Below are 17,914 nucleotides of genomic sequence, written 5' to 3' on the forward strand. Positions count from 1 at the left end.
AATTTGTGAAACGAAATGGACTCGATCACTCGTGTACACAGTAGGAAATGTGAGTGTCGAGCTACAACAACAACTGGCTACGGTCAAAGCCCTCGACCCAAGAACGCGCTGACCGCAGGTTCAGCCCTCGAGGAGCCTGAAACCGCCTAGCCTCCCAACTACGACGAAGACGTCGTTCGCCTCCGTATCTACTCTCTGTCTCTTTGTCCGGCGAGACTGCACGGGACGAAGAGGACCCCGCTCGAAAATCCATACAACGTTCTGAAACCCCTGCCTAGAGGGCCGAGGACCCCTCCTCCTAGTGCTAATCCTCCTCTTAAAGGTACCAGCCTCAGACTCCGATTGAGCCCTCTCAGCACCAACGGCCCCAACAACGGGCTCCTTCCTAGCGTGTGTGGCTCCCTCAGCACCAGCGGTCTCAACGACGGACTCCACTCGAGCCCCTACGGCTCCCTCGGCTCTAACGACCGCCTCAATGTGCTCCTTCTCGAAAGCGTCCTCCACCACCACCTCGGGCACACTCGCCGGAGTACTAACCTGTTCAGTCCCAAACAAGAGCTCTAAGGCCTCGAGTGGAGATGCTCGTCCTGGGCAGGGAGACGCTCGGATTCCTTGTTAGTCACTTCTTTTCTCTTCTTTCCTCAACAATCCTCGGGGATGTTGTTGGGGATGCAAGGATCCTTTCATCATTGCCCAATCTACTTTATTTCGTACATAGGCCTTCTAGTATTATCTTCCCTTTGATGCTTGGTCATTGAATTTGATCAATTTAGCTCCATTTTGCCATGAAAATGCAAGGTTTGTACTCCTTTCCTACCTAGGGACCAAAACCTCAAAGAATATGCAAAACGGGAAACTAAAGGTAGTAAATGACCTAATTATGCACTAAAAAGCATAGTAACGAGGCTAATTCGGGGACTAAATATGCTCAAATATGAGTCACATCAAACATCCCCAAACCGAATCTTTGCTCGTCCCGAGTAAAGAAGTGACAAAAAACTAGGACCCTTATTCAAACTAACCTACTAATATAGCCGATGTGAGACAATTAACGGGTCTCACTCCGCCCCTTCAACTCACAACAAGACAACCATGAGGTAGGATGCCTTCTTGCAAGGCAAGGTGGGGCTTGCGAAAATGGCGACACATCCAAGCATTAAAGCACACAAAACAAGTAAATGGATGCATCTACAAAACTGAATAGCCACTTTCCTCATCTAAGTGGCGGAAATTATCTATAGGGAAAACAATCTAAGGGTACACATTCCATTATAGATATGGTTTGTTCAAACTACTAAGCTTAGAAGGATACTAATAAATCACCTCCAAGTTGTGTCAAGCTAGGGTACCTTTGTCCACAATTGTTAAATTTTTTCGTCAAGAGTACACTCCCTATGGTGTTAGAAACACTGGAGGATCGCGGAATTCCCCTTCTTGCCTAGACAAGAAGAAGGGTCGTCCCCTTTCTACCATGCACAAAAGTGGATATGATGGAAAAGGGATCAATAGAATTTGAGTTTCATTTGGGAGTTTGCTTTTTGTTGTTGTTTTTCCCCCCTAATTTGTGGCATTAACATTTTGAGAACAATTCTTTGCCATTTCTTTTGATGTTTGGCATTTTCAACACTTGATAATTTTTCAACTTTTTTCTTGCATTTCTTTTGAACATTTTCAAAGTCACCTCATTTGTAGGGAGGGTTCTTATATTTGAAGCTTTAGGAGTATATTTTTGCTCCTCTTTTCATTTGATGCAATTGCAAACTTTTTTACTTTACATTTCATTTCTTGAACTCAAATTTTGAACAATTTTTGTGCCCATTCCCTTTGATGACAAAATATGGTAGAACATGGATGATGGATGCATGGTTTTAAGGGTCACCTTGGAATAAATGGTAGCCAAGGAATTATCACACCACAAGGTACTCTTGACTAGGCCTTAATCCATGGGTGAAAGGATACTAGCATGACACATCCTAGGGTGCTTTACAAGTATTCTAACAAGCAAAGTCTTAAGAAGAAAAAGTATCTACATGGGCCTTATATAAACTTATCAAGCTTCCCAAATAGACGGTTTCACAAAATGTTTCCTAAATGCAACTATATGCCATGATGCAAATAACATTTATACATCCTAATGCATATACTTCTACCAACTAGTATGCCGAGTAATCTAAATGCAATCCTAAAATCACATTGTTTATACCGCATCAATCAAAATAAAGCCACATAGTCATTAACATAAAGAGGAAAAAGGAGATTGGAAAGATCATACCATGCGGTCTTCAATATCCTCATGTCTCGGATGTGGCGTAGTCGATCAATGTGAAAAAGGATGGACAAACAGAATATATACAAAACAATATATACAAGACTACACTACAAAGGAAATGAACATGTTTTTGGATTTTTTGAAATTTTCAAATTTTTATGGTTTTTATGATTATGAAATAAAAAGACATGTTTTTGTATTTTTCAAAAATTTTCAATTTTTATCATTTTTGTTTAAAAAGTCATGTTAGAATTTCCCATCCACACACTAGTATGGGCATTCTCCTCAATGGCCAATACAATAGGAAATTATGCAATCTATATGAAAATGAATGATTTCTAAGCTAAATGCAAAATATATGACATATAAACAAGTGATGCAACTAAGCTATACTATATGATGCATGGATTTTTGTTATGTTGGAGACCATAATTTAGATTAGCTCCTAATGCATATGCATAAACTTCCCCAAACCAAAATAGACACTATTTCTAATGTTAAAAATTGGGGGAGTTCATGCATAAAGATGCTATGCATGAAACTACAATTGTCATTTTGGATTTTGAATGTGGGAACAATAAAAGAAACACCTCAATGGGACCGAGGTGTGAGTCCTCTAAATGATGCTAGGACTCCAAATCATGATCAAGATATTAAAAACAAGAGAAATAGACAAACCTTAAAGGAGGCTTAGGAAACTCACAAAGTAATGTGGCATCCTCCCAAGAGCTTTCTAGTCCTCAATCTTCGCCCATGGCGTCATCACTATCATCTCCATCAACCTCTTCACTTGAGTCATAATTGTTAGTGGTTTTGATCACATTACATTTAAGTGTATTCGGGTTTCTTATGTCAAATCGGTTTGAGCTCGTAATGGATATAATGTGAGTCGGGAATACGGAGTGTATGCTCATATAATCGTATATCGAGTTCATGTGTATAATGGATAAGGGATACTATAAAAGTATTATCGTAGTATATTATATCCCCTATCGGGGTTATATACTCGGAGTCATATAAATTATAGACTTAGCCAAAATTGAGAAGCAAAATGTGAGAATTACGGATATAATCACGTCCCCGATCGGGGTTACATGGCCCCGACAGGGGTTATATTGCTTTCTCTGTCTTCGCGCGTGAAAGTATCAAATTTGGCGGTTGTCATTGGCTTTGATTGGTTGGTAACAAACCAATATGTTGGTTGGTAAAAACCAACGTACTTATCCTCTATTTATTAATGCATGACACATATAATACATATATATTGAATGTTAAAATATCATTCAGTAGGTTTTTTGCATTTCGTATTTTGACAAAACAAAACAAAATAAACCACTCTCTTATTGTTCTTTGTTCTTTGTTCTTGCCTTAGACAAAGGAATCGTCTTATCCTACAGAGATTTCGTGATACCCAAAGGCTATAGGGTCGAAATACTCTAAGGAAAGTGTGTTCAACACGATTCGATTGGGTGTAATAAACCGTCTTATATTGTTTTCATTTCTTTTTTAGTGCCTTTGTTTGTATTAGTTACATATAGTAATCTTTTGTAATACAAAAACTACAACATTCTTAGAGTAATTTCTGCATTTGGAAATGGATTCAATCAAGGACATGACTACCAAGTTTGGAAAGTTTGAGAAATTTGAGGGTGTCGATTTCCGTCGTTGGCAAAAGAAGATGCACTTCCTTCTCACCGCTTTGAAGGTTGTGTATGTGTTGAGTACTCCTATGCCGGAGATTGTGGGGGATGAAACTCTTGCGGAAATTCAACGAAAGAGAAACAAATGGGAGAATGATGACTACATATGTCGCGGTCACATCTTGAATGGTATGTCTGACTCTCTTTTTGACATTTATCAAAATGTTGAGTCCGCTAAAGAATTATGGGATCAACTTGAGTCCAAATATATGGATGAAGATGCTTCTAGTAAGAAGTTCCTTGTTGGAAATTTCATGAATTATAAAATGGTTGATTCTAGACCGGTAATGGAACAATATAATGATTTGCTCCGGATTTTGGGATAATTTGCACAACATAAAATGGAGATGAATGAATCTATCTCGGTGTCTAGTATCATAGACAAGTTGCCTCCTTCATGGAAGGATTTTAAACATATGCTTAAACATAAAAAGGAAGAGTTGACTCTTGTTCAACTCGGTAGCCATTTGCGCATAGAGGAATCTCTAAGGGTGCAAGATTGTGGCAAGGGTAAAGGTAAAGATGTTATGGGATCCTCTTCCGTCAATATGATGGAAAAGGGAGAGGGTCCCAAGAACAAATTTAAAGGGAAGAAACGGCCCTTTGTCAACACCAATGATGAGTCTAACAAGGCACCAAAAGGTGCTTGTTGGATTTGTGGAAAGACCGGGCATTTGAAAGCAAATTGCAAGGTTGGAAAGAACAAAAAGAAAAAGGGTGCAAGTACTAGCCAAGGAGGACAAGGGTCTAATGACCAAGGTCCACCCACTAATCAAGGTCAGATTTTAGACATTGGTTTTAATTCGGTTGTGAATTATGTACCATTAATTTCTGAGGCATTTTATGTGCAGGATGATGTAGTGGCATGGTGGATAGACTCGGGTGCAACCAATCATGTTTGCAAGGATCGACATTGGTTCAAGGATTATGAACTAGTGATGGATGGATCCATTCTATTTATGGGCAACAAGTCTACCGCTCCTATTGTAGGTCGTGGCATGGTGGTGTTGGAATTTAGTTCCGGAAATATTGTAAAATTAAATAATGTATTACATGTACCCGGAATTAGAAAAAACCTTGTATCCGGTAGTTGTTTAAGTAAACTTGGTTATAAACAAGTATATGAATCTAATAAGTATGTTTTATCTAAACATGGTGTATTTATTGGATTTGGTTATTATTGTAATGGAATGTTTATGTTGAATGTTGTTCCAAATGAAAGTTCCATATTTATTACTTCCTCTATGAATGATACTTCATATCTTTGGCATGTGAGACTAGGACATGTACATTATAAAAGATTGGAAATTATGTCTAAAGATGGTCTAATTCCATCATTTAACATGAACATAAATAAGTGTAATACGTGTATGTTGACAAAAATCACAAGGCAATCATTTGGTAATGTGTCTAGGATCTCACATGTGCTTGAACTTATACATAGTGATTTATGTGATTTTCGCAATTATCCGTCTTTAGGTGGTAAAAAATATGTAGTGACTTTTATTGATGATTTTAGTCGGTTTTGTTACATATATTTACTTCACACTAAAGATGAGGCAATTGATAAGTTTAAGGTCTTTAAAAATGAAGTGGAATTGCAACAATCGGTTTTGATTAAAAGGTTGCGTTCCGATAGAGGTGGTGAATATTATGACCCATTGTATTTTGAGGCAAGTGGTATCATTCATGAAGTAACTCCTCCCTATACACCACAATTAAATGGTGTAGCGGAAAGGAAAAATAGAGTCCTAAAAGAAATGGTTAATTCCATGTTGTCTTACTCGGGTTTGAGTGACGGATTTTGGGGTGAAGCCATGTTGACAGCTTGCTATTTATTAAATAGGATTCCTAACAAAAGGAATAAAGACACTCCATATGAACTTTGGTACAAAAAGAAACCAAGCTTGAATTATCTTCGAGTTTGGGGTTGTCGGGCTGTTGTAAGACTACCCGATCCCAAGATTAAAACCTTGGGGGAAAGGGGCATCGATTGCATATTCATTGGGTATGCTTCACATTCAAAGGCTTATAGGTTCTATGTAATTGAACCTAATGATTCTGTTTCGGTTCACACCGTAATTGAGTCAAGAGATGCGATATTTGATGAGAGTCGTTTCTCATCAATGCCGAAGCCAAGGGATCTAGTACCTAGTTCTAGTGGAGCTATTGAGGGAAGTGACAATGTCACAACTCAAGAAGCAACACCTGAAATTCGTAGGAGTAAGAGAAAAAGGATTGCTAAATCCTTTGGTCCCGATTTTCATACCTATTTGGTTGAAGGTTCAAGGGATGGATGTGAAAACTATTATCCATATTGTTTTCACATTGATGATGACCCTAAGACATTTGATGAGGCAATGAGGTCTCATGACTCTTCTTTTTTGAAAGAGGCGGTGAATGATGAGATGGATTCCATAATGGGCAATAACACTTGGGTGCTTGCAGATTTACCTCGTGGTTGTAAACCATTGGGTTGCAAGTGGATCTTCAAAAAGAAGATGAAAGTTGATGGTTCTATCGACAAGTTTAAAGCTAGATTGGTTATCCAAGGCTTTAGACAAAAGGAAGGGATTGATTATTTCGATACCTATGCTCCCGTAGCTCGCATTACTACTATTAGATTGTTGATTGCACTTGCTGCAATTAATAATCTAGTGATCCATCAAATGGATGTCAAGACGGCGTTCTGGAATGGTGAGCTTAAAGAGGAGGTGTATATGAAACAACCGGAAGGATTCATTATGCCCGGAAATGAGCATAAGGTTTGTAAGTTAATTAAATCATTGTATGGACTTAAACAAGCTCCTAAACAATGGCATCATAAGTTTGATGAGGTTGTTCTATCAAATGGGTATAGACTAAATCAATCGGATAAATGTGTGTATAGCAAATTTGATGACAACGGTAATGGAGTCATCATTTGTCTATATGTTGATGATATGTTGATCTTTGGTACCGACCAAAGTCAAGTAGACCTTACTAAGGCCTTTTTGTCTTCAAGCTTTGCCATGAAAGACATGGGTGAGTCGGATGTGATACTTGGTATAAAGATCAAGCGTGAGAACAAGGGATTCTCTTTGACACAATCTCATTACATTGAGAAAGTGTTACAGAAATTCAATCATGGAAATTGTTCTCCGGTTAACACTCCAATGGATCCTAGTGTTAAGCTTATGCCTAATAAAGGTGAAGCTATTTCACAACTTGAGTACTCTCAAGTGATTGGGTGTTTGATGTATGCCATGACAAGCACAAGACCGGATATCGCCTTTGCCGTTGGCAAGTTGAGTAGATACACAAGTAATCCTAGCCTTGAACATTGGGTTGCGGTAAAACGGGTATTGAGATACTTGAAGCAAACCATGGATTATGGTTTGAACTGTGTCGGATTTCCTTCGGTTTTAGAAGGGTATTCTGATGCTAGTTGGATCACCAATATGGAGGATCATTCATCTACTAGTGGATGGGTCTTCTTGCTTGGTGGAGGAGCTATCTCATGGGCTTCGAAGAAGCAAACTTGTATAACAAGTTCGACCATGGAGTCGGAATTCATTGCTTTAGCTGCGGCCGGTAAAGAGGCGGAATGGTTAAGGAATTTGGTTTATGAAATTCCGGTTTGGCCAAAACCTATTCCTCCTATTTCTATCCATTGTGATAGTTCGGTGACCTTAGCTAGGGCTTATAGTGAAGTTTAGAACGGAAAGTCTAGGCACCTTGGTGTTAGACATAGCGCGGTTCGTGAGTTGATTACTCAAGGAGTTATTTCCGTTGACTTCGTGAGAACACATCATAATTTGGCTGATCACTTGACGAAGGGATTAGCTAAAGACTTGGTTATAAAGTCGGTAATCGGGATGGGTTTAAAGTCCGTCAAGATCTTTATGATAAGATACCCAACTTCCCTCTAACAAATTTTAGAGGCTAAGTTCAATTTGGAAGGCTTATTGTGGAAGATTGAGGCACATGTTATAATCCCGAAAGGTATGTGCATGACCTGCATGACAAGAGGTTGAAGTTTAATACTTCTTAATGAAATCTTTGACAAAGTGCATTTTGCAGGTGCACGATGAAAGATTCACCTATGTGAGTGTGAAGTGTAGCCGCTTCAAGAGGCTTGGACTTGCTTCCTATACTCTCATGAAAGGATATGGACACAAGGCGGTCAATAGTGTCAAGTTTTAACTTTAAGAGTTTATTGAGTCTATGTGTATGTGATCTTCATGTATTCAATATGGGTTGAAAGGTTCAATCCGTGGGACACCTTGATTCTCGAATATTTGGAATGTGTAATATACTAATGTGAAAGTTCAATCCTTGGGACACTTTCATTTATGCCTAGACTTGTTTGCTTTGTTGTTTTATTTTGAAACAAGGGATACACTTAAATGGGGGAGGAATGTTAGTGGTTTTGATCAAATTACATTTAAGTGTATTCGGGTTTCTTATGTCAAATCGGTTTGAGCTCGTAATGGATATAATGTGAGTCGGGAATACGGAGTGTATGCTCATATAATCGTATATCGAGTTCATGTGTATAATGGATAAGGGATACTATAAAAGTATTATCGTAGTATAGTATATCCCCTATCGGGGTTATATACTCGGAGTCATATAAATTATAGACTTAGCCAAAATTGAGAAGCAAAATTTGAGAATTACGGATATAATCACGTCCCCGATCGGGGTTACATGGCCCCGACAGGGGTTATATTGCTTTCTCTGTCTTCGCGCGTGAAAGTATCAAATTTGGCGGTTGTCATTGGCTTTGATTGGTTGGTAACAAACCAATATGTTGGTTGGTAAAAACCAACGTACTTATCCTCTATTTATTAATGCATGACACATATAATACATATATATTGAATGTTAAAATATCATTCAGTAGGTTTTTTGCATTTCGTATTTTGACAAAACAAAACAAAATAAACCACTCTCTTATTGTTCTTTGTTCTTTGTTCTTTGTTCTTGCCTTAGACAAAGGAATCGTCTTATCCTACAGAGATTTCGTGATACCCAAAGGCTATAGGGTCGAAATACTCTAAGGAAAGTGTGTTCAACACGATTCGATTGGGTGTAATAAACCGTCTTATATTGTTTTCATTTCTGTTTTAGTGCCTTTGTTTGTATTAGTTACATATTGTAATCTTTTGTAATACAAAAACTACAACAATCATCAACCTCCATAGATGCGGAGTCATCACCACTTGCACTTGAACTTCCTTCTTCATCCTCACTACCCTCTTCTTCTTCTTCTTCTTCTTCTTCTTCTTCTTCTTCTTCTTCTTCTTCTTCTTCTTCTTCTTCTTCTTCTTCTTCATTCTCTTCATTTCCTTCACCTTCTTATCCAACACTCTCAACAACAACCATCTCCTCTTCACCCAAGCTACCGCCTCTAGAAGCACTAGGAAACAAGACTTCCTTATCCGCCCAACTAGGCAAAGGACAAGATGGGTCATCAAGTCCTTTCCTAGCTAGATGTAGTAGAGGCGGATATTGTGCTCTATAAGCATCGACTCTATCCTCATAAGCTTGCTTGTTCATTTCTTTCATCAAGAGAGTCAAGTAGTCATTCCCCGCTATAACATTTTCGGGTTGAAATTCACGGTAGGGGTATGGGTAAGGTGGTGTGATAATGGAGGATGAGGGCTCGACAATGTCTTCCCCATGGTGTTGTATAATATACTCGGCTTCCTCGGAGAGTGGGAGAAGGTAGTTTGGCCTATGAACATTTAATCGGCAAATCTTGCTTGGCAATGTGAAGGATTTAGCATCTTTTGTTAACCACCCAAACTTGTTGTCAAGAGTATCATTCTTGACCCATTTGAATTTTTGAACCATGGTGGCTAGATCAATGATATGGCCTCCCTTAACCGGTTTAAAGGTGCCATCTTTGTTGAAGTTCCGGTTAAAGTGTTTAGCCAAATAAGTTACCAATCCTCCATTAACAATAAAGGCCGTGCCTTCTTTGCCATGATCGACATTGAGCCACCTCTCAATCAAAAGTTGAAGAATGTTGTGCTTTTTGGTGAACTCTCTACCAATGTTCAAGGTCGACTCGAGATAGATAAAATCAAGTTTAGTGAAATTGTTTGTTCCCTTCCTAGCAATCAAAGTATGCCCAATAACCTTGTGCTACACCCTTATACCCGGATGATGGACAAAAAGAGCACGACAATCATGGTAAGATGTAAACTTTCTCCCGGTAATAGCCTTCTATAAGGGAGCGGGATCATACTTGGTGTGCTTCTTCGTGTAAGTCGGGTCATTGCTAAGGCCAAAGATTTCACCAAACTCGCAAAAAGACAATTTCCTATCAATATTCTCGAGGCAGAATTCAATGTTTGTTCGAACCTCCACCTTGGTAACTTTCAAAGAGCTTAAGAACTCTAAGGTGAGGGATGAGTAAGTCAACTCTTGCATATTAAACAAAGTACTCAATCCCATGGACTCGAAAAAGGTCTTGGTTTGTTCTAGGACACCCAATTTTTACAAGGTCTCTTGGCATATGAATTTGGTGGGTAAAATAGATTTCTTCGCAAGGGAAACAAATTTCTTCCTATGAGAGTCGGAAGTGAAAATTACCTCCGGATAATCATCTAGTTGTTCAACAACCGGAGTAGAAGCAGTAGCTTCCATAGGAGGAATAGACTCTTGAATTTCCATCCTTGCACCTTGAACCACCAAAGCCTTTGATGCTTGAAGAGCTTGAAGAACTTGTTGTCTTTTGGAAAGGTTCTTCTTTGGGAGTGCCTTGCTTCCGCCTTTTGTTCTAGCCATCTTCTCCTTTATGTAGTAACACCAAAGATATGCTTGATTTCTTCAAATTTCAATAAGACCGAAATCAATTTAGGATAGTTGAATTTTGCATTGTATCCTTAAAATCGATTCAAACTTTGAAGATGTTGGTGTTTTAATTGCTTGTTGTTGGTAAAGGAGTGATTTGTTTGAGTTTTGAGGAAGTTTGGAATTAATTTGGGTGAATTTGGTTGAGAAAATTGATGTTGGTGGATGGAGTGAATGAGGATTTTGAGGGTTTTGGAGATGTGTTTGTGTTATGAATGAGTAAAATGAATTGGAAAAGGTGGGGTTTTAATCCCGTTGGATTTGAATTCAGAGGGGAGATGAGCGGATCTGGGTCGGGACGCTCGGATTCTGCTTCAGTATGCTTTGGAAATGAGACCGTCCTGGGACGAGCGTCTTCTGAGGAAGACGAGCGTCTTTTTGAAGGAGGACAAGCGGATTTGTATGAAGATGCTCGGATTCCTCGTCGGGGAGAAATCCCAAATTTTACCAGCAGTAAGACGAGCGGATTCCTTAAGAGACGAGCGTCTTGATTGAGACGAGCGGATTCTCTTTGGAGACGCTCGGATTCTCAGTCAGACCAAAAATTTCTTTTTCCAGCTCTCTTAGGACGAGCGTCTTCTTCTTAGGACGCTCGGATTGTCTTCAGGACGAGCGGATTCTTGTCGGGCCGCTCGGATCTTCCCTCTACCACACGAATTCAGTTCCATCTGTGGGTATTTCATAACCCAAGTCATTTACTCTTCATTCCTTTGGTCTTTATTGTGGGGGCACTATGAAGGCTTGGATAGCCTAGGCAATTGGTATCCCCACACTATGTCAAAACACTACACATCAATAATCACATAAGTCCCTTCCGCACTTTCTCTCGAAATGATGAAAATCTTGATCAAGGCATAAAAATATAAATCCAAAATTGACAAAAATGTAATACAATAAGTAAAATGCAAGTTAAGGGGTTAGAATATTTAAAAATGGTGGTTTAGGGAGGACTCCACCAAACTCTCATCCATAAGTGAGATGTCAAGGGGGCATGGCCAAGGTGTTGTTGATGTTGCTCAACACTTTGAAGAAGTAGTCGAAAGCTTGTTCATTGTCATGATAAAGATCTTCAATAGACCTTTTCACTTGTTGTTCTTCATTATGGTCTTGGGTCATAGCATTGTCGATATAGGGATTGAATATCCCTTCAAACTCATCATCCCAAAGACCGCATACTTCATGTACTTGTTCCCCAGTAATATCGCGAGTTGACAAGAGCAACTCTTCTTCCTTCTAATCATGGCCAATGAGGCCTTCTTCTTTACTTGTCATGGGTGAGCTTTTCAAGCTCTCTTTGTTGAAACTTTCTGGCTCTTTGGATGGAGCATATTTCACTTTCTTCTTCCAAATGGGTGGTGATTCATTACACATAGCTTTTTCTTTACATTGAGATGCCAACTCCTTCCTATCACTTTCTCGGCTATAGTGATCGACCATGAAACACGGCTCATGTAATCGGGGAGCTCTCATTGTCTTGTCAAGATTAAAAGTGATTGTTTCATCTCCCACTTCAATGGTGAGCTCTCCATGTTTCACATCAATCACCGCTCCCGCAGTGTGCAAGAAAGGTCTTCCTAAAATGATAGGAATGTTGGAATCCTCCTCCATATCAACAATAACAAAGTCTACAGGGATGAAGAATTTGTCAATTCTTATGGGCACATCTTCCCATACCCCTAAAGGTATCTTCATTGATCGATCCGCCATTTGAAGCGTGATATTAGTGCACTCGAGCTCTCCCATTTCTAGCCTCTTGCTTACCGAATATGGCATGACACTAACACTTGTCCTAAGGTCACATAAAGCTTTGTTGATTGTAGTGTCACCAATAGTGCATGGAATGGAGAAACTTCCCGGATCCTTGAGTTTTGGAGGTGAACTTCCTTGAAGAATATCACTACTTTCTTTAGTGAAAGCAATAGTCTCAAGCTTCCGGATGGATTTATTCTTGGTAAGAATGTCTTTCGTGTATTTTGCATAGGCCGGAACATGATTGATCAATTCCGTGAATGGAGTCGAGACTTCTAAGTTCTTCACGATCTCTATGAACTTTCCAAGTTATTCATCAAACTTAGGCTTAGCTTGACGACTTAGGAATGAAAGTCTAATCACAATAGGCTCCTTCTCTTTAGCCTTTTCTTCATTCTTCTTTGAAACTTCTTGAATGGTGGGTTCTTCTTCTTTAGAGTTTTGCACAACTCTTTCCTTATCACTAGTCTCCACAATGTCATCCTTAATTTTCTTCTTTGGCCCTTCATAGCTTGTACCACTCCTCAAATGGATGGCACTCACCGATTCATGTTTAGGGGGATTACTTTGAGGTGGTAATTGCCCCTTTTGTCTTTGAGAGCTAGAAGATGTTAATTGAGACATTTGGGTTTCCAACATTTTGTTGTGGGCTAGGATGTTGTTGATGGTGATGTCTTTTGCTTGACTATCTTTTTGCATTTGAGTAAAAAATTCTTGTTGGTTCTTTTACATTTGGAGGACCGCTTTTTGATCATCAAAAGCTTGGTCATTGGATTGATTGTATGGAGTTTGATTTTGATAACCTTGGTTTTGGTTGTAAAAGGGTCTTTGAGCTTGGTTTCTCATTGGAGGTGGGGTGTATGTTGTTTGAGGGTTTTGAACATTTTGGCTTTTGTATGAGAGGTTTGGATGGAATTTGGTGTTTTCATTTTAATAGTTGGAATAAGGGGTACTACTCTTATATGCTTGGAAAGCATTCACTTGATCACTTGTTCCCCTACATTCACTTTGGTCATGTCCCAAAGTTCCACAACTCTCACATACTCCACTTGGAATTGATGAAGATGCCACCATGGCATTAACATGTTACTTAGGTGATTTGGAGGCTTCTTGAAGCTTAGCCATAGCCTTCTCAAACTTCAAATTAATGGTATCAATATGAGCACTAAGTTGAGCACCCAATTAAGTAATAGAGTCCACTTCATGCTTTCCTCCTCTAGTAGCCTTCCGAGGTCTACTATATTGTGAGTTATGGACCGCCATTTCCTCAATATTGTTTAATGTTTAATTATCGTCAACTTCGTTGAACATACCACTTAATCCCATATTGAGAATGTTTCGGGTGTCTTCATATTGACCCTTTCAAAATTGTTGTACGAGGAACCACTCGCTAAGTCCATGATGTGGACAAGATCGGCAAGTATCCTTGAATCTCTCCCAAGCTTAATACAAAGATTCTTCGTCCCTTTGTTTGAACTCGGTGATTTGGGCTCTCAACATGTTAGTCTTTTCCGGAGGATAGAACTTGGTCTTGAGTAACTCCGGTTTGAGAAATCGCATCACAATAGTCAAAAAAAGTCTCCATATGAGAATGAGGGTCTTCACTAGGCATCCCTCCAAATTGACTTCTCTCAACTAGTTGTATAAATGCGGATTTTGCAATGAAATTACCGGTCAAATGTTGTGGTGTGGGAGTACCATTTGGTAGGTTCTCCTCGGTTGGTACGGAATGTGATGAAAAATTAGGCATTGTGGGTTGATTTTGTGTTGGGTTATCCTCTCCTTCTCTTGCAAAAGGGTTGGTAAACTCACTATTATTTGGTTGAATATCCACAATCTCACCAATACCTCTCAAAGTATTTCTAGCAAATCTTCTATTGTTGGTCAAAGTTCTTTCAATTTCAAGATCAATGGGTAACAAGTTACCTTGGGATCTCCTAGACATGCAAAATATCAAAACAACTCGAAAACAATTATAACAAACCTTGAGGAGTTTTACTTCCCCAAGGTAAAGAAAGACACAACTAAAAAACAATCAAAGAAAATCAAATCATGTTAACATCGTCCCCGGCAACGCCCATTTTTTTGTCGGTGTTCGATTTCGGTTACTCGTCGTTAAAAGTTACCTAGACCAAAACAATATTTATAGCTTCACAAACTACTCTACTCTTAGTAAAGAGGCAAGTGAAGGTCGTATCCCAAGGGATGGGTATTGATGTAGGATTTTCGATTGCAAATGGTTGTGTCTAAGGGTGTCATAATTTGGGTTGAGGTAGGAGATCAACTAACCTAATCAACAATGTAAATAAAGTAATGAAAGCAAACAAGGTGATTAAAATTAGATGTAAACAATTGATTAAAAGCACTAGGGTGTCATGGGTTCATAGGGGATTCATGGGATTTGATCATACAAACATGTTTCCTACTAGATTGAAGAAATTATTGTTGTGATGGGATCGAGTTAGTGTATATCTTACAATCCCTAAGAAGTTTTGGGTCCCGGAGCCGAATCGATGAGATTGTACAACACCTACAAGTCGACTTAATTTTCCCTATCCAACTATATGCATGGTCTAATGAGCCTCGAGTTGGTTTATGTCTTACAAGTCTCATTGAAAAGATAAGTGATGGGTAAAAAATGCAAGGATTCATAGGCTCGCATTTCATCAAACATAACATGTGCATAAGTTGGAATCACAACAAGCAAGCAAATTAATTATAAAAACATATTAGATTAAGCATGAATCAATCCCCATGTTTGTTTTCCCTAATTCCCCATTAACCCTAGTTAAGGTAACTACTCACTCATTAGGATGAACAAATGAAGATGATTAACAATAATTAAAAAGGATTAAGAGGGAATTATACCTATAAAGATGATTCCAAATAACAAAGCAAAGAATAATAGAAGTACTTGATGATTGATGGAAGGTTGTCAATCCTCCAAATAAACCCAAATGATCTTCTAATTACCCAAAATAAATGATGAACAATAGAGAAATTAAGGAAAGATTAAGAAATGAGATTTGTATTAATGCTAAATTAAGAGTTGATTACAAGATTAAGAGAGTATTAAGGCTTGATTAAGATAAGATTAAGATGACCTGCTAATCTAGGTAGTACAAAGGGGTATTTATACTAGAGATTAGGTACAAAGATTAGGGTTACCAAGGGCTTAAATGACTATTAAGACCCTTTAGAAAAGTTGAGGAAGTTCTCCTCTCCAATGAGATGCTCATCTCCGTTTTGGTGGTCTCCAAGATATATGCTTGTCCCGAGCGTCTAGGCAGCAGGGACGGTTGGTTCTGCATGGGAATCCGAGCAGATTGTGGGAGGGACAACGCTCGGATTGTTTGGCCTCAAGACGAGCGTCTTGGCATCGGGACGCTCGGATCATGGCAGGGAGACGCTCGGATTCCTTGTCAATCACTTCTCTTCTCTTCTTTGCTCAACAATCCTCAGGGATCTTGTTGGGGATGCAAGGATCCTTTCATCATTGCCCAATCTACTTTATTTCCCACATAGGCCTTCTAGTATTGTCTTCCCTTTGATGCTTCGTCATTGAATGTGATCAATTTAGCTTCATTTTGCCATGAAAATGCAAGGTTTGCACTCCTTTCCTACAAAGGGATCAAAACCTCAAAGAATATGCAAAACGGGAAACTAAAGGTAGTAAATGACCTAATTATGCACTAAAAAGCATAGGAACGAGGCTAATTCGGGGAGTAAATATGCTCAAATATGAGTCACATCAGGAAGGCTCGGCAATAGTTTTCCTATGTTGTTGCATAATTAACTCGGCTTCATCGGAGAGTGGAAGAAGATAGTTTGGGCTTCGGACATTAAGTCGGCGAATTTTGTTTGGTAGAATGAAGGACTTGGCATCTTTTGTGAGCCACTCAAATTTGTTATCAAGATTATCATTCTTGACCCAATGAAGTTTGTTGATCATAGTGGCTAGATCAATAAGGTTGCCTCCCTTAACCGGCTTGTAAGTCTCATCTTTGTTGAAATCCGGGTTAAATTGCTTGGCCAACCATGTTACCAATCCCCCATTCACAATAAAGGCCGCTCCTTCCTTACCATGGTCAATTTTAAGCCACCTTTCAAGTAGGAGTTAAAGTACATTGTATTTCTTGGTGAACTTCTTGTCGACATTCATGGTTGATTCATGGTAGATGAAATCAAGTTCGGTGAAATGATTAGTGACCTTCCTTGCAATTAGAGTATTTCCCACAACCTTATGTCATACCCTTATACCCGGATGGTGGACATAAAGGGCACGACACTCATGGAAGGATTCAAATTTTCTTCCGGTGATTGCTTTCCATAAAGGGGCGGGGTCATATTTTGAAGGCTTCTTCTCATAAGGCGAGTGGTCCTCAAGACCGAACACCTTGCCAAACTCATTCGAAGACATTTTTCTATCCACATTTTCAAGGCGGAATTCAATATTCTTTCGAGTCTCTACCTTTGTGATTTTCAATGAACTTATAAATTCCATGGTCAGGGAGGGGTAAGTCAATTCTTGCATATCAAATAATGTAAGCAACCCTCTAGACTCAAAGAAGTTCTTGGTCCTCTCAAGAACACCAAATATGGTTAAAGGATCTTGGCAAATAAACTTGGTCGGCAAAATTGTTTTCTTAGCAAGAGACATAAAAGCTTTCCTATGAGAACCGGATGTGAAAGTTACCTCCGGATATTCTTGTAGTTGCTCAATAACCGGAATAGGAGGAGTAGCTTCCACCATAGGAGTAGGAGCTTCTTGAATTTCCATTCTTGCTTGTTGTACCACCAAAGCCTTTGAGGCTTGAAGAGCTTGTTGCCTCTTTGAAAGATTGGTCGGAGTGTATTTTCGGTTACTTGTCGTTAGGATTACCTAGACCAAACAATATTTATAACTTCACAAACTACTCTACTGTTAGTAAAGAGGTAAGTAAAAGTCGTTTCCCAAGGGAAGTGTTGATGTAGGATTTTTGATTGCAAATGGTCGTGTCTAAGGGTGTCACTATTTGGGTTGATATAAGAGATCACTAAACTAAATAACAATGTAAATAAAAAAGCAAGATAATTAAAATGAGATGTAAACAATTGATTAAAAGCACTAGGGTGTCATGGGTTCATAGGGGATTCATGGGATTTGATCATACAAACATGTTTTCTACTAGATGCAAGCAATTATTATTGTGATGGGATCGAGTTAGTGTATATCTTCCAATCCCTAGGAAGGTTTGGGACCCGGAGCCGAATCGATTAGATTGTACAACACCTACAAGTCGATTTAATCCTCCCTATCCAACTATATGCATGGTCTAATGAGACTCGAGTTGGTTTATGTCTTACAAGT

The 17,914-nt window shown here is 39.0% G+C and overlaps 1 non-coding gene across 1 annotated transcript; it reads left to right on the forward strand.

Annotated features, from left to right (window-relative positions):
• Nucleotides 1–13,957: 13,957 nt before the first annotated feature.
• LOC141640328 (small nucleolar RNA R71) lies at nt 13,958–14,064 on the forward strand. Its single transcript, XR_012542959.1, has one exon. It is a non-coding gene; the product is annotated as a small nucleolar RNA R71 (small nucleolar RNA).
• Nucleotides 14,065–17,914: the final 3,850 nt, after the last annotated feature.

The sequence above is a fragment of the Silene latifolia genome, unplaced genomic scaffold (assembly GCF_048544455.1).
Source record: "Silene latifolia isolate original U9 population unplaced genomic scaffold, ASM4854445v1 scaffold_75, whole genome shotgun sequence".
Taxonomy (NCBI): Eukaryota; Viridiplantae; Streptophyta; class Magnoliopsida; order Caryophyllales; family Caryophyllaceae; genus Silene; species Silene latifolia.